General features: G+C 40.1%; 1 protein-coding gene across 2 annotated transcripts in view; it reads left to right on the top strand.

Moving 5' to 3' along the window:
• The window catches only part of LOC108707429 (ephrin type-A receptor 6), a 431367-nt gene that overhangs the window by 363999 nt on the left and 52380 nt on the right, over positions 1-14988 (top strand). The gene's annotated exons all lie outside the window — the stretch shown is intronic.

Here is a 14988-nt window from a genome sequence, read left to right as displayed (position 1 = left end):
GGTATAGATACAGTAGTACAAATAAAATAAGAACATAAGCTGTTTAGGGTAGTTTTAATCCAGAATATGAGTAATGAATATTTAATTTTGTAGCAAAATTATACATCCCTACCAGTTTTAAGATATGTTCTTGCTAAATATTAAATATGGGTAACTATGTAGCCTTAATGTCAGGTAAGGAGTTTGTTACCATATTCCCCTTACTTTTCCAGGGGGGTTTAAACAAGTGAGGAACCAGTTTATGAAGGTTTCCTTCTTAATAGTCCCAATTCAAGTAACACAACTAATGATGCATGGTTCACACATGAGGAAATTCAAAAGAGACTAGAACATGTTAAGATAAACAAAGGTCCGGGGCCAGATGGTATTCATCCCAGAGTACTTAGCGAGCTTAGATCTGTGATTGCCAAACCTCTTTACTTAATTTTTCAGGATTCATTGAGGTCTAGCATGGTGCCGAGAGGTGAGTTGCTAATGTGGTGCTGCTATTCAAAAAAGGATCCAGTTCTCAGCCTCAAAACTATAGGCCAGTTAGTCTGACATCTGTGGTAGGAAAGCTTTTCAAAGGGTTAATAAAGGATAAGATACTTGATTTCATAGCAAATCATAATACTATGAGTTTGTACCAACATGGTTTTATGCGTAATAGATCTTGCCAGACTAACTTAATTTCTTTTTATGAGAAGGTGAGCAGGGACTGCGATTCTAGGATGGCAGTGGATGTGATTTACTTAGACTTTGCTAAAGCATTTGATACAGTGCCACACAAAAGGTTACTGGTTAAATTAAGGAATGTTGGCCTGGAACATAGTATTTGTACCTGGATAGTGAACTGGCTAAAAGATAGACTACAAAGCAGTGACGTAACCAGATATTACTGGGCCCCACAGCAAATTGTTTTACCAATATTCATTGAAATTGTATATAAATTAGGACTTTGTGGGGCACCTATACCTCCTGGGCTCCCCTGCAATGGAACATTTTCTAATTGGATCAGTGTTGTTAGTGGAGTACCGCAGGGCTCTGTACTTGGTCCTTTGCTTTTCAACTTGTTTATTAATGACCTGGAGGTGGTTATAAAAAGTACTATTTCTATTTTTGCAGATGATATTAAATTGTGCAGAACTATAGGTTCCATGCAGGATGCTGCCACTTTGCAGAGTGATTTGTCTAAACTGGAAAACTGGGCAGCAAACTGGAAAATGAGGTTCAGTGTTGATAAATGCAAGGTTATGTACTTAGGCAAAAATAATATAAATGCAAGATATATTAAATGAGTTTCCTTAAATGAGAAGGATCTAGGGTTTCTGTAGATAACACGTTGTCTAATTCTGGGCAGTGTCATTCTGTGGCTACTAAAGCAAATAAAGTTCTGTCTTGCATAAAAAAAGGGCATTAACGCAAGGGATGAAAACATAATTATGCCTCTTTATAGGTCCCTGGTAAGGCCTCATCTGGAGTATGCAGTGCAGTTTTGGACTCCAGTCCTTAAGAGGGATATAAATGAGCTGGAGAGAGTGCAGAGACTAAGTGCAACTAAACTGGTTAGAGTGAACCTTTTAATGAAGTCCAGCATATATTGCCTAAGGTCCTAATTGTGTTGTCTCCTTTTAAGCAAGAATTACTTGGTGATCTCCCTAAGCTGAAGATCAGGGCCATGTGCACCTGGGTTCCCCTGTGAGATGTGGTGAGTCTATGTATTATTCAGAATAACCTAATTTACCCATACAAGTTAACATGTGAATAAAAAATAAGGGTGCCAAGTTGCCCTTAAGTAGTTCAGGGTTTTAGAATGAGATCCCTGGGGGTTTTAGTTGCTAGCTCCAACCAAGGATGGAAAACTGTTCAGCTAGGTAGAGACAGAGAGTAGGTATCCCAGTTGGTTGGGTCTCCTAAAAGAAAACACGAATAGTGAATTAGATCATTTCTAGTGTGCATAATATGTGTATAACTTGTACTGTACATCTCTATACCACTACTGTAAACAGCACAGTCCATGAGAAAATATAACCAGATTTTCAGATACAAGGGGAGCGTTAACAGAAGCCTTGGTTCAAGAAGTCCTTACCAAGACACTCAAGTATGTATGTGTAAAGCTGGACATCAGTATGTATGTGTAAACAGTGAACTGTTATTTTTACACCCATACCACTTTTTGCTGTGGCTGTTTTTGGCAATTGATGTGCATTAAAATTGCCTAATAATGCTTTAGTGTTGCTTCCTTCGTTGTAAATATTCCCAGCATAATACAGTGATCCCAAATAGACTAAAGGGAGTTCTCCATCACTAGCAACATGTATCATGGGGTAAAGGTATTACTTAGCTTAAAAGCATGGGAAATGTGACTCAAATTGTATGCACAGTGCCCAAGGTTTTATTTACTATCACTTACGGTCATTTGGATGCTACCTGTTCTGAGACTCCATGCTTGTGTGTATTGTGAACCATTACCCACTGAGTGTGTACAATAGAGCAATAAAGGTTGGCCAAGAGGTTACTATTTAAATGAATAGCTCTGTTTGTAGAATTGGGCCGTGGGCATTTTAAGAACATGGAATCTATGCTCATTGTTGGTCTGTACCATATGTACAACCTACCTGCCTTTTGTATATATTTGACACATGTTGTCTGGAATAAACACGTAAAAATAGGTTTAAAAAAGGCATACACTTTTTTTTCCATTTTGAATGGGACTTCAAATGCTAAACAATGAGAAGAAAGGATGTGATTAAGTCTGTGACTGCATGGCGTGCTCCTAGATAGCTTTCTCAGCGGATGTAGGAAAACATTTATAGAATTCTGTACGAAGGAAAGGGACACATTGCTCACTCAATCACCTCCAACTGTTTGTTTCAAAGCAGCCTTTCTATTTAGCCCTTGGAAGCCTAAAACCAGGCAGAACCTGCAAATAGCTCAAAAGTACAGCAGCAAGAAAACTACGGAAAATGCATCTTGTAACATTTATTTGTGGAAGGATTTGTAAATAGGAAAAGGAGAAGATAATAAAATAACTGGACGGGCTTCTTTTATTTAGATATATCGCACCTGCAACCTTACTTTGGCCACCATTTTATTGTGATTGTGCCCATTGCAGTATCATTTACTTGTGTTTGTTGTATTTACAGTGTTTTGTGGTGAGTTAGGGGATTACGTGACTTCTGGCATGTGGTGTTAAAATGGTAATAGCATTTGATTTGTTGATTAAACCATTGTGAGAACCCTGGATTTACCTGTATATTTCGGTCAGAGTTCCAAACATCCAAAAGTTTCAAAAGAGGCACATTTGCGCTTGTTTCATAAGAGCCAACTGGTGGGCTCATTGGTCATTACATAGTTACATAATTCAACCATCAAGTTCAACCCCTCCAAATGAAAGTTAGCACATTTTTGTCCAAGAAATCATCCAAACCCCTCTTAAAGGCATTATTAGAATGTACCATCACAACATCAACCAGCAGGGCATTCCACCACCTCACTACCCTCAATGTGAAGAACCACCTATGCTGCTTCAAGTGAAATTTGTGTTCCTTTAATCTAAAGGGGTGGCCTCTCGTTCTTTGACCTTTTGTAGAGTAAGAAAGATCCCTAAACTTAGTGCAACTTTTCAGAAGTGCAAGGAGCATGGTTAGATACAAGTATTTGTGTACATTTTAGCACAAGTGCACTTGCGGTGCATTCGTAAATGAGTGTTCTGACAGGGAATATATTATGTTGTAAAAGGTCCAGACTTTGCTCCAGTTCTAATAACCCATAGCAACTAATCAGCATTTGGCATTTACCAGACTGCTGCTTGAAGTCAGATACCTGACTGGTTGCTTATGGTTTTATAGGTATGGGACCTGTTATCCAGAAAGCTTAGAACCTGAGGTTTTTCTGAATAATGGATCTTTCCGTGATTTGGATCTTCATACCTTAAGTCTACTAGAAAACCATATCAACATTAAATAAACCCAATAGGCTGGTTTTGCTTCCAATAAGGATTAATTATATCTTAGTTGGGAATCTTAGTTGGGTTCAAGTACAAGCTTCTGTTGTATTACTATTCAGAAAAAGGAAATATTTTTTAGAAATTTGGATTATTTGGATAAAATGGAGTCTATGGGAGATGACCATCCCGTAATTTAAAGCTTTCTGGATAATAGGTTTCTGGACAATGGGTCCCATACCTATACTAGACCTGGAAACACCTTGCACTGGTTATTTAATCTCTCTCTCCATCTTGTTGAAATCAGACACCTGACTAGTTGCTACTGGTACTTAGACCTGGAAAATGTTGCACTGGTTATTTAATGTCTCTCTTGTTGGCTATAGCTTACAGGTCCTTAACTCCAACCAATTCCAGGAAATGATTTTCCAAACTGCACACAGAATATATGTGAGTGGCACTTTTATAGTACAGTTTATACAGCCTCTCCGGTCTCCTTTGATTCCTCATTTACTCTCCCACAGATCTGTTATAAAGTTTGATGATTCTTTGAAGTATGTGGGTGATCCTGGGTTGATGATTTATTCTTTTCTTTTTAATGTACCTTTTAAAAATTATAAAGGGGAATCAAATATGCATATGTGGCTTGTACATCATTTATAGATGGTGCATTTGCACTGTAATATCAATATGTACATTTTTTTTTTTTTTTTTTGTAACTTAGATTTTTATTGGTTTTACAAAATCATAGTAAACAGTACAGCTTAACATTTCTGTGGTTCAGCAGAAATAATGAAAATAGATACAGGTACAAGAAAACAAATATATGAAAAAGCACCAGGGGAGAAACTTAATATAGCACGGCAATTGGCAGAGCAGGCAGATGTAAGACAAGTAGCAAACAAAGCTGATGTCCTAAACCTGGGGCAGATTGTATCAGAATAGGAAAAGAACTACTCTAAAGAAAATCAAATCAAAGAACGATCCACCAGGCCTCTCATGACTAAGTGGCAGATGGGGGGTGGATTCCTTGCGACCCATTGACAACTAACTCTCTTAAATCCCATATGTCCCAGATATTAATAAACCGCTCCATAGTGTTAGACAACATGGCAATACCAGCTTCAAAGGTTCTGTTAGCATTAATTCTGGAAACTATCTCAGACAAAGTAGGTGGCACAGGGTCTTTCCAGTGTGACGAAATGGCCAGACGGGTTGCGGTCAGTATTTGGTTCACCAAAGCTTGACCACAATTGCGAAGTCGTGACATAGGTTTCCCCAGTAATAAGACAATAGGATCCATTGGAAATGGGCTATGGAAGATACGGCTCAAGAGCTGAGAGATTTCAGTCCACAGCGGCTGTATCACTGGGCAATCCCAAAAGATATGAAGCATAGTACCCTGAAGCCCACAGTTCCTCCAGCATAGGGGCGAATGTTGCGGAAATAATTTGTGCAGCCTCTCCGGGGTATAGTACCAATAGGTCAAAATTTTATAAATGTGTTCTTTCTGTCGCACACAAGTGACCATACGTTTAGCGTTGTTCCATATCAATGGCCAATCTTTAGGCTGGACTGGGTGTGGGAGGTCTCGATCCCATTTCTCCATGTACTTATGTCTGGGCAGATCCAAGTCAGGAGGAGCAGACAACATATTGTAGATCCTGGAGATGAGGCCTTTCTGTGGTAGGCCTGGAAGTGCCAAAGTCTCAAACATCGTGGGGGGATGTGATTTGAGATATGTGACATAGGGAGCCAAAAAATGCCGTACTTGAAAATATTCAAATAATTTTATATCCGTTAGGGGCTGCTTCTCCTTAATCACTTGGTAAGGCAACATCCCATAAGCGAGCGGAGTGAGCAGGTCTTTGACCGTAAAGAACTGTAACCTAGACCATCTGGTATAAAACGATGGCTCAGTGCCAGGCGAAAACAGCGGATTGTTCAAAAAGGTTGTTACCAATGATTTAGCGGAGACCAATTTGTATTTAAGCCGGGTCTTCAGCCATATAGAGTAGGAAAGCCTGGTGGCGGAGAGGATAGATGATGGAATCCGCAGAGAGAAGGCAAGGTCCCAAATGAGAACATTTAAATGATAGTCCGTCACCATACTATTTTCAATGTGACCCCAGGTGGTAGTTGGAAAATGGTGAGACCATGCTAAAAGTTGCCTCAACTGCGAGGCTTCATAGTATCGTCGAAGATTGGGGACCCCCAGACCTCCCAAACTCGTATGGGTCATCATCACTCTGTGGCTCCGGTGGGCCCATATAAAATTGTGAAACAAGGCTTGTAGTTCCCGAAAGACTTTGGGAGCTATCGGAATCGGCAGAGTCTCAAACAAGTAAAGATACTTGGGTAAAACCGACATTTTTAGAGCGGCTATCCTGCCGAGCCAAGAAATAGGGTAATTAGTCCATCGCATGAGAGAGGTCTTTGTTTGCTGAATGAGCGGTTTAAAATTCAGATCATATAACTGAGCATGAGATGCTGCCATCTGGGTCCCTAGATATGTCAAGGAATCCACCCTCCATTTGTAATTGAATTTAAGTTGCAATGCTGCAAGTTCCTGAGGTGGTATGTTGAGTGGGAGAGCTTCCGTTTTATTAATATTAAGTTTGTAACCCGAGATCTTACTATAGCCATCTAGGACGAGGTGGAGGTTCGGAAGGGAAACATGTGGATTAGTCATGGTGAGTAGGACGTCGTCTGCAAATAGGGCTATCTTATAATGCACAGAGTCAACTAAAACCCCCCCTATGTCAGGATGTGACCTAATGGCTGCCGCTAGAGGTTCAATGCTTAGAGCATAGAGAAGGGGAGATAAAGGACACCCCTGCCTAGTGCCATTCCTTATTGGGATCGCTTTACCAGATTGACCCGAAAGTTTTAGATGGGTGGATGGGGTGCTATAGAGATTGCGAAGAGCAAGCAGGTAGGGGCCTGAGAAATTCAAGTGTTCCAAGAGTTTAAAAAGGTAAGTCCAGTCTAATCTATCAAACGCCTTTTCGGCGTCTAGGCTAAGAACTAACGAGGGAGCTTTACGTCTCTGAAGTATTTCAATTAGGTCTACAGTACGTCTAGTGTTGTCACCCGCTTGGCGCCCCAAAATGAAACCCACCTGATCCCTATTTATAAGCCTAGGTAGTATTGGGGCCAAACGGTTGGCAAGAATTTTAGTGAACAGTTTCAAGTCCGAGTTCAGGAGGGCTATCGGTCTGTAGTTGGAGCATAGTGTAGGGTCTTTACCTTCCTTGGGCAGCAGTGTCAAGTAGGAGGATAGCACAGAGGGAGGGATGGGTTCACCGTGCAAGTATAGATTAAACAGCTTTAACAGGTAAGGTAGAAGAATATGTTGGTATAATTGATAATATTTATACGGCAACCCATCTGGACCCGGAGTTTTGCCACTCGGCATAGTCTTAAGGGCGAAGGACAATTCCTCCATCGTAATATCTTTATTTAGAATTCCTAAGTCGTCTTCAGTAAGACCGGGGAGCTCTAAATTCTCTAAAAAGCCAATAATAGACTCAGAATGTAGCCTGGTGTCAGTCAAGGTCGGGGACAAATTGTAAAGTTTGTGATAATAATCGTAAAACAGGGAACCGATCTGGTAGGGGTCATAGGTTAAATGGCCTGCAGGGGTCATCAGAGAGGTTATTCGAGATTGGACCTGTTGGTCCCTCAACTTTTTGGCAAGCAAAGTATGCTGTCTATCAGCCTTTTCATAGAAACGCTGCCGCGTCCAAAGTATGGCCTTCTCAGCCTGTTTTTGCCTTAAGGCAGCTAGCTCTGTACGAATGTGTCTAATTCGGGCCAGTAAAAAGTCACTCTGATTCAAGTTGTATTGTGTTTCCAAGTCTCTAAGTTGCCTATGGAGTGTAAGATAGGTAACATTAGCTGTCCTGTTTTTGTGTGCTGTCAGTGCTATCAGCTGGCCCCGCAAAGTGGCTTTATGGGCTTCCCATAGCGTGGTTAAGGAGGCCACGGAGCCCTCATTTATAGCAAAATATTCCTTCAGATTACCCTCAATCTTAGCAAACACGTCTTTGTCATGTAGGAGTGATTCATTGAGGCGCCAATGAGGCTCACGGGGAGGGGATTTAAACAGTTCTATGATCAATGTGATCGGAGCATGATCTGACCAAGTGATTGGCATAATGTCTGAATCATAAGGTAAGTGTAGGCAAGAGTAGGATATAAAAAAGTAGTCAATGCGCGAATGCGTTTTATAAGTGGGCGAATAGAATGTAAACTGTGTATCACGAGGGTGTTTCGTTCGCCAAGCATCAAAGAACTGAGATTGGCGCATAATCTGCCTAAAAGAAGTAGAGAGGGTATGGGCCATCTGGTTTGGGGAGGGTTCCGATCTATCAGTCCCCTGAGAGTATGTCAAATTAAAATCACCCCCTATTATCACATATGTGGAGTGTAATTGTTGGGACTTGGTGATGAGTTTGCGCAGGAAGCTGATCTGCCTTTTGTTAGGTGAGTATACATTGACCAACAATAACTGCACATTAGCATACATTCCTTTGAGCATCAAAAAATGGCCATTGGGGTCTGTGAGAGTCTGGTCAACTCGAAAGGGACAATCCTTATGGATAAGTATGGCAACCCCTGCTCTTTTATAGGGACCAGAGGAGTAGTAGGCAGTTGGGTAGAGTTTGGAAGCAAGCTTGCTATGATTGTCTTTATGAAAATGAGTTTCCTGAATAAGAGCTATGTCCGCCCGAGAGTGTTTGAGCTCTTTTAAGGCAAGATACCTCTTATGGATACTATTAAGGCCCTTGACATTCATAGATATAAATTTAGCCATAGTATTGGAAGGATAAGTGAAGCTCATCTGGATGGTGACCCGGAGGAGGGAAGGAAAGGGAAAGTAAGCGACCAGACTCCCACATCCCCCCACAACATGTCATAGACCCCCGAAACACATTATAAGTGCCCTGACCATCGGGAATGAAAAGAACATGAACTTTGCAAACATACAATAAGCTCCCAAATAAGAGGTGCAAGTACCAGTATCTGAACCAAAATAGCATAATAAACCACAAACAAAAAAGAAAAAGGAGAAAAAAAGAAAAAAGGAAAAATGAAGAAAAAATGTCAGTCATCTCCGCCTTGAGTAGAACCGAATCTGATGGTTATCCTGTAGAGAAAAATTGAGAAAAAAGCCCTGACAAGACGTCAAGAGCTTACGAGGAGCAAAACAAGCACCTCTGGTGGGGGGTGAGGGTCAATATCCACGTAGGGGTCGTGCAGACCAAAAAGAGAAAAGGCAGGATGGGAAAGTGGCCTATCCATCCCTGGATCCAATAGGTGGCTGCTGGCAATAAAGTAGAAAAATAGGGTATACACCCAGCTTGGAAACAATGAGGCTGATGCAAGTCGCCACTCACCCATCGCGAGGAGGCGAAGGGCTGAGGGCTAGCCGTGGCGGTGAAGCTTTCTGTCGAATGGTGGACCATTGAGGCGCTAGCGGTTGCGAGGGCTCCCTTTGTGGGGGATCTTTAGGCGGGTCTCGAGCAGACAGTCCAAGTGCCTTGAGAAATCTGTCCCCATTCCGGGGGTTGTGTAGCGTATAGGTCTGACCCGTGCGTACAACAATCAGCTTGAAAGGGAATCCCCAGCGATAGGGTATGCCGTGATCTCTGAGTGTTTGTGTAACAGGCCGCAAATCTCTCCGTTTGGATAGAGTAATCGGAGAGAGATCTTGAAATATCTGGACCTTATGGGAGCGGAAGGCCCATTCACGGGTAGCTCTCGTTTTCGCCAGGATAGCTTCCTTCCCTTGATAGTAATGAAAACAGGCAACGATATCACGTGGAGGTTTCGATGCAGCAGGTTTTGGGCCTAGAGAGCGATGTGCCCTATCAAATCTCCATAATTCACTTGGGGTTGTCGCGCATATGAACGCACACAAATCAGCAAGGTAGCCCGGTATCTCGGAAGGGGTTACTTCCTCAGGAATCCCCCTAAATCGCAGATTCTGTCGCCGCGACCTGTTCTCCAAGTCCTCACACATGTCGCGCAAATCACAGACTTCCCCTCTAAGAGTTTCGTTATCTTCCTCAACATACATCAAGCGTTGAGCAATATCATCAGTATAAGATTCCAACTTATCTGTGCGGTCTCCCAGATCGTTAACATCCCTTTGAATCTCTTTTAGTGCTGCATTCACGGCCGCCGACACAGACTGTGTGATAGTGGAAGTCAGCGAGTCCTGCAGTGTCGCTAGCTGGGCCGCTAAAATCTGTGGCGTTACTGGCTGATCGTCCGGCGATTGCGAGGGATCAGATGGGGACCCTTGCGGGGAAGTCTGAGTTGGGGTGAGTGCCGGAGACATACTCACTGATCGCGTGGGTGAGGTAGGTATGCGCGGGGAAGTGTGAGATGCGTCATCGTCCTCACCGCCATCTTGGAACTTCGCGTGTTTGCCTCTGCCAGGGGTTTTGTGCAGGAAAGGTGACATAGTTGCACGTTGTGCCCGGGTTCCACGTTTACCCATGCTTCGGCATTAATCAGAAGTAACCCGGAGTAAAGTGGTGTGCTCTGCAAATAGCGTAATGTCGGGTTAACAGGGATCCAGTGGAGGAGCTCTTAAAGTCTGCGTCCGGACTCCACCATGGCTAAGGACCGCCCCCTACATTTTTTTTTTTGTTCTGCATTATATATGAAGTTGTTTCTCGATAATAAGAAGTGGTTGCAAGATGTTCCATTACTCTCACTTTAGGAATAGGAAAGATCTATTTTCCCTTGTTTTCTTTTCTTAACCTTTCACCAGTTATAATATTTACACTACTACACTACTTTACTCTCTCCCATAGATGCTCAAAGCAACACCTAGGGGGCTATTTATTAAAGCTCTTTATAAACATTCAAAGTTTTTTTTTACTATAGAATCCAAATTTTTACTGATAAAAAAAACTATAATTTTTTGGAACTTATTAAACCCTGTCTGTTAAGTCCGAATAAAAAAGTACTCCTACTCAGACCTGCCGAGTTCATATAGAAGTCAATGGGAAAAGTTCCAAAAATATCCTGCGATGGGTTTTGTGGCATAATCCAAAGATTTAGGGGTTTTTCGGGCAACAATCCAAAAAGTTTTCGGGGATCAAATCTAAAAACAATTTGTATGATTTGAATTTTTTCATGATTTTTTTCCCCACAAATGAAATTTTCAGAAAAATGTATTGATAAATAAGGGGAAAAACCAGTGTGGATTTGGTCAGCGTAGCTTTCAGGGATTGATTAAATATTTTTGGATTTTGATATATAACCACCCTTATTTCTTCCTACAACTAAATGCTTTCAGTTCTTCTGAGAACCCTATATTTCTTATTGCAGACACCCAAAAATGCTTTTATATCAGCATGTCATCAGCCTTAGTCTATAATAGATTTGTTGTAAGGCTAAGTGTGTTCCGACAATTACAAGTATTATCCTACTTTATTACTGCATCTCACAATAAAAAATACCCTATCCCACACCCACCTTACTCTTCAAAAGTCTAAGGCCTGTGTTGCAACTGCCATAAATCTATCCAACCACACACTAGGAGGCACATTTATCAAGGGTCTAATTAAAAACTTACATTTTTAAATTTGAATTTCGAGTTTATTTTAGTGTAACTATGGAATAGTCCAAATTCGATTCGAGTTTAATAACAATTCGAAATTCGAATTTTGAAATTTTGAAATTTATCATGTACTGTCCCTAAGAATTTGAATTTGACTATTCGCCATCTAAAACCTGCTGAATTGGTGTAGTAGCCTATGGGGGACCCCCTACAATCAATTTGGAGTCCTTTGGTGGACTTTTGAAAATCTATTTTTTTTTTAAAAAAAACAAACTCAATTTGAGTTTGCGGGTTGATCCTATTCACCAGAATTTAAAAAATTCTAATTTTTTAAAAAATTTCAATTGCTTGGTTTTTTTTTCAAAATTCGTGTTTATGAGCATTTTTATAAACTCCCATAAACGCTAAATTCGACCCTTGATAAATATGCCACTAGGTGGTTTGATTGCCAGGTTGACTCAAGTCCATGTTGCTGATTCCAGACCTTAATGAGCAGAGGACTGTTTCAATGATACCTTGGCCTGTTTTATTAACTCTTAACTGTATCATGACAGTAACACAGGAAAACTGACCTTATATAATAAAAAACAGACATTTGTTATTGCTGGCAATGTGGGCGAGTTTTTTCCATCTTCAACAACAGAACAAAAAATAATATATATATAATTTAGATTATTGTAAATGTATTATTCCTTTCTACAGAATAGAAAGGAAATCCACATAACAGCTAAATGCTTATATTAATATTCCTTAGACAAGAAAACATTATTTATCATGTCTGAATTCATTTGGGGCCATTTTAATGCTGTGGCATATGCTATGCACAAAACTGTATGGTAGTGGAAGTTGCAGAAAAATATTTATTACTTTGACAATGACTGCTGGTGACGAGGCCTCTAGGCAAAGTCTGCACATAGTCCTAATTAAGTACCATGGGTTTAACAGAAATATATATATATATGCCGGTCGGACTGTTTGGTGCTTTATTAGATGAATGAATCATCAAAATTAAAGGAACACAGTCCGTAAATACTGATTGTTCATACATGGAAGAACAGTCTGAAACCTAACACTATACTTATGTGAATGTATTGGTACATTTGTAGAGGCTAAGCAGTTTGTAGAGTTCAGATCTTCCAAACCTGTTTTTTGTGTTTGGACCAGCTGGGATAACATAAAATTAAAGTGGACCTGTCACCCAGACACACAAATCTGTATAATAAAAGTTCTTTTCAAATTAAACATGAAATCCAATTTCAAATTTTTATGAAAGCATTCATAGCCGTTGCAAGCTCATTTAAAAATCTCAGCTGTCAATCAAATATTGTCTGCCCCTCCTCTATGCCATGGGCGGGGCAGACAATTACTTTCACTTTCCAGTCAGCACTTACTAGATGTCACTGCTCTCTACATATTCCCCAGTTCTCTTTACCATTTAATTGTGTAGCCAGTTCATGGGGATGGACATCGGGTCCCCCATTCTGGTGCACAAACAAGATTCTGAGATGATACAAGACTTGTCTTAATAACAGTGTCCACAAAATGGCTCCTGCCTGCTTGCTATAATTATGAATTCCCAGACTGGAGAAAACAAGATTCAAATAATTTATATAGTGTAATTAAAGTTCATTTTGCTTGACTAATGTGATAAAATAGGATTTTGAATACTTTTTTTGGGTGACAGGTCCCCTTTAAGTGGCTTACACCTTCCCACATAATTTCTGTTCTAACTTGAATCCGTTACTGTAAATGCCACCAGCTTCCATAATAGTTAATACAGAGCTAATAATTTCAACAGTTTTTTATTAGTGATGCACAAAACAGTAAAATTCTACAGAAATCTGCCCAAATGCATTTGAGTCAATGGGAAGGCATCTACATTTTCTTCTGCATTTTGTGTCAACAAATTGCATGGAAAGATTGTAATAATGTGGGAGTTTTTTCCAACATTGTATTCAATATTTATTCTAAAGCAATAAAAAATGCAGTTTTTGGAGAAATTCTAATAACGTGATGAACAAATTCAGGAAATGGTGGAAAATTCACAAAATGCATTTAAGTCAATTTGCATTTTTACTCACTTGGCTTTTCTATGTGTGCAACTTTTATTCTCACTCCAATTGCATTAAAGTCAATGGCAGTTTTTTCTCACTCTAAGGGTAGAACTACATGGGTGATTTAGGTCCGATCCGACGGAAATAAGGTAAGAAATAGAAATGTCGGATGAAGTCGCAGCATGCGTCTGACACAGTCGTGTTGTGTCGGATGCATGCTGTGACTACATCCGACATTCCTACAACTAACCTTATCTTCATTGCATCCAACTTTACTGTAGTTCTACCCTAAATGCATTGTCAATGGGAGGTTTTTTTTCACTCCAAATTAATTAAAGTCAAAGGGCATTTTTTTCTCAATTTTTTTCTAACTCTAAGGGGCCCATTTACTAAGGGTCAAAGTGAATTTTTTAATTAAAAAACTTTGAATTTCGAAGTAATTTTTGGGTACTTCGACCATCGAATAGGCCAAATTCGACTTCGATTTGAAAATACTTCGCAAATTCGAGCATTCGAAAATCAAAGTACTGTCCTTTAAAAAACTTTGCCACCTTAAACCTGCCGAATTGCTATGTTAGCCTATGGGGACCTCCTAGAACCTATAGCCAGTATTTGGCTAAGTTTTGAGAAGTGGAAGTATTTTTTTGTAAAATTGCACGATTGTACGATTCGAAGTATGATCAAAGTAGGATCATAGAATTTTAAAAATCCTTGGACTTCGATTTCGAATGTTGGACTACCCTATTCGATGGTCGAATTTCGACGTTTTTTTCACTTCGAAATTGGACCCTTGATAAATCTGCCCCATAATCTTTAACGTAAATGGAGGTTTTTTTCAGTGAGTTTTTTTCAGTGAGAATTTTTGCCACAGTTTCATGAAAAAAATAGCAGATGGTGAAATGCAGAATGTCATGCAAATCCATGCAGGACGAAAAAATTGCTCATCACTATTAATAACGCAATTTTTCCAGCAAAAGAAAAAGCATGGCAAGATTCTCCCACAAAAATATTTGATGCTGGCGGAAATGTATTTTCCCTACCAGGCAAAATAGTTTGCTTGTCTGTTTTCTTAGGCCTAACAAGGGCCATGGTCTGCCCTGGATCAACAAAAAATGAGAATCTGATTGTAGTTTATAGGGAAAGGGACAGGGGATATTTAATATTTTAACACAGAATTATATGAAATTGTGAAGGCCACTAATATAGAATTCTGCTTCAGATGTAAAATGTGTTGCAGGGTTTTAGCACATAATTTATAAAAAAAAATGGCTCAAGAAGCAGAGTACTTCAACTCCCTAAGAGGTTAATCTGCAGGCAGCAATATCACCTGTCATTGCGCACAGTGTGGCATTGATCCAAGAGTCCTATAGTAATTTAGAATGGTAATTGGGAACCAATGCTTTCAACTCCAATGATTCTAGATTACT

Source organism: Xenopus laevis, chromosome 2L (genome assembly GCF_017654675.1).
Source record: "Xenopus laevis strain J_2021 chromosome 2L, Xenopus_laevis_v10.1, whole genome shotgun sequence".
Classification (NCBI taxonomy): Eukaryota; Metazoa; Chordata; class Amphibia; order Anura; family Pipidae; genus Xenopus; species Xenopus laevis.
This window is presented reverse-complemented; position numbering and strand designations above follow the sequence as displayed.